The following is a 3,686-nucleotide window of genomic DNA, read 5'->3' as shown; positions in this document are numbered from 1 at the left end:
TGCACTGCACATAATATGTTTTCATAAATGCTCAAGCTTTGCCTGTCCTTGTATTACAAGTTTATCCTGAATGGACATTTCAGACTATACATTAATTTAAATGGTCTCTTCTTCGCTGCAATTGCGTTTTCTGTTTGCATTTGATGTTTTTCCTCTTCAATGCTGACTTTATTATTTATATAGAGTGCACAGTGTTTCAGTGACTGTCCAAAGCACGTAAATATAAAAGTGTGAAATGTTACTTTACCCGAGGTTAAAAGTGTGTTTAGAATGACGATAAGCTCAGTGTGAAAAGCCCTATGAAGTGCTTGCCTTTGATTTCTGTATACATTTTGAACTGAAAATGGTTAATTAATTTGATTGTGACAGGGTATAATTTATGTCAGAAATATAGACATGAGAAACTGAATTTCACAACTTTATTATACATTCTGACACACGATATTGTTAAAACACTTCCAACATGTCATCCTATTTTTTTGTACCCTTGTCTCATGAAGGAGCGAAGGATCACAGAAGACCTCTGCACTGCAGTGTAAAGACTGTGGAACAATCAGAAGTGTTCAACAGTTTAGTGGAAGAGCCCTGATTTCTGAAATTTGAAAGTGGAAGACTAGGAAAAAGCCCTTCAACTTTCACAGGCTGAATGGTTGACCGACAGCTGGCCAAAGAGACAGTTGACAGTGTTTATAGAGGTTACATTTATTTTAGATTTAATTTGTCATGTACCTGCTGTCCAATAACTTTCAACTTAGTTCAATTTATTCCCCTTGGTCTGATTGTGTATTTTTTAAGGCAAACCCAAGCTAGTATATGATGCCTTTTCTACTTAAGGGGATTTTTAAGGAACATTTTATAAAATTAAACAATTTCTGTGTGTTTTGGGGTTTGATTAATCTGAATCCTGCATAACAGTGTAGAATTGTGTAATGTATATTAAGTACTATGAAAAAAAGGTTTATTCTGAGATGCTTGAGTAAAAAAAATATATATATATATTGTCATAAAAATAAATGTTCAAATGCTTAATCTTTGTTTTCATTTTTTGTGTGTTAAGATTTGTGTTCAGTTTATCTAATATAATATTTAAGACATAACATAAATAAAAAATAATAATAATAGCAACTTTTTACTTTAAAAACGTTACAATGGTTTTTTTAATACATTTTTAACGTAAATTATTTTATTTTGTATTAATATCCAGTATTGTTTATTTTAAAACATATTTATATGATTTAACTATGAGTGAGTATATCTATCTAGCCTATCTATCATCTCTCTATCTATCTTTAATTAGAACTTATTAATTAAATACTTAACATTATTAACATCGTTTAAACTTTGGGCTTGAAACGCTCCAAATAGAGCAATGTATGCGAAGATAAATCAGCTCCGCCCACTTCCGGCATGAGACTGGCGTGGCGCAAATGTATGAAAGAGAGGTGAACTAACGATAATCAACTTAATTTGCTATGTCACTTACAAAATCCTTCAGGCAATGGCAAAAGTTTTGAATTGACAAAATAACTAATGTGTTTGCTAGCTAACAATTGTAGCTTTCATTAGCTAACGTTTTAATATCACATAACATGCACTACTCCAACTGAATATAACGAAGCAATCCCCGAAACGAAGCAATATTTTTTTTATTAAATCTTACCTTAACTTTCTTTGCCGTTTTCCACTGTCAAATCTCCAAACAATAATCCTCCTCTGCGGCTCCGTCTTTTGGGCGCCTTTTCCACGGCTATTTTTTAATTTAAAGGGCCGGAAATAGGAACTCGAACCAGTTGATTTAAAATATATATATATATATATATATATATATATATATATATATATATATATATATATATATATATATATATATATATATATATATATATATATATATATATATATATATATATATATATACAATGTTATAAATATCCAGAAACAGTCTTGTTGAAATCACATTCACCTGTAAATGTATGGAACTGTAAGGCAGTGTCATCTTATAAACCGCCTCAAGTGACCCTGATATTCTAAATTATTATAAATAAAATACTCAATTTGTCTTTCATTTTTGCTAAATATTGACTTAAATATTGAATATATATATATATATATATATGTCCTGTCCTATAACCTGTCAGTATATTAATTGAGATATGCATTTAAGAGTAGGCTAAATGAATGACAAATCAGCAAAACCTGCTATGAGAACATTTTATTGTTATTTTGAAGCCAACTTTTTTCAACCCTTTTTTTGTTATGCTTTCATTACAAAAAACATTTTTTATCCCTTGCTAGAATATATATATATATATATATATATATATATATATATATATATATATATATATATATATATATATATTCTAGCAAGGGATAAAAAATGTTTTTATATATATAATCCTGCATTCCAAACAACAAATCATATTTCAGTGACAAGCTTAAAGTTTATGTCAAGTTTATGTTTAACTGCAGGGTTTGGTGCTAGTTATTTACCTATCATTTCCCTCTTTGGTAGGGTTAGGTTAGGGTTAGGGGGTTAGGACTATGTTTCACGACAGGAATTGTGTTCCAGGATAAATATATACATATGTAGACCTAGAAATATGTCCTACTTAAAATCCTGACAAAGATTTTCACATACAGCAACTCAAAATGTATCCCAGCCAAATATTCAAGTCAGGACCATTATAAACAGTTTACAAATTTGACCTGTTGCAAACAATTCTTAATCAGACACACACACACACACACACACACACACACACACACACACACACACACACACACACGCACGCACACACATGTCGTGTTTCCATGTTTTATGGGGACTTTCCATAGGCGTAATGGATTTCATACTGTACAAACTGTACATCCTATCCCCTTACACTGCCCCTGCCCCTAAACCTACCCACTCTCTCTCACACACACACACAGCCCCTAAACCTACCCATCACAGAAAACATTCTGCATTTTTACTTTCTCAAAAAAACTCCTTCTGTGTGATTTATAAGATGGTTTCCTCATGGGGACCTAAAAATGTCCCCACAAGGATAAGGATTTCGGATATTGCCATCTTTGTGGGGACATTTTGTCCCCATAACGTGGGGATTACCAGGTCGCACACACACACACACACATATTTTCAACCTACTGTAGCTGTCTCTAGTGCACATCTTTGTGTACACAGTATACACACAAACATGATTTTTATACTGTAAAAACTGTATATTGTATCACCCTACACTAAACCTACTAAAACTTCTACCCTTCACAAAGAAATCTAAACTTTTTTTTTAAATTTCAAAAAGCATAATTTTTAATTTAGTTTTCTTCATAGAGACCAAAAACATCCCCACATGGACAAGGATTTCAAATATTGCCATTTTTGTGTCCCCATAACATAGGGTTTACCTAGACCACACACACATACACACACACATTGTTTTTTGTGTGAATTGTGGGGACTTTCCATAAGCGTAATGGATTTTACACTGTACATTCTATCCCCCTACACTGCCCCTACCCCTAATCACAGGAAACATGCTGCAGTTTTACATTTTCAAAAAACATAGTATGTTTATGAATCCATTTACATTGTGGGGACCGCTGGCTGGTGATCTCAGGTTTATATTACATTTTTTGGTCCCTACAATATAATATAAACAAGTACACACACACACACACAC

Source organism: Pseudorasbora parva, chromosome 15, assembly GCF_024679245.1.
Source record: "Pseudorasbora parva isolate DD20220531a chromosome 15, ASM2467924v1, whole genome shotgun sequence".
Lineage (NCBI taxonomy): Eukaryota > Metazoa > Chordata > Actinopteri > Cypriniformes > Gobionidae > Pseudorasbora > Pseudorasbora parva.
The sequence above is the reverse complement of the archived record's forward strand: the minus strand, read 5'-3'. Positions refer to the sequence as shown.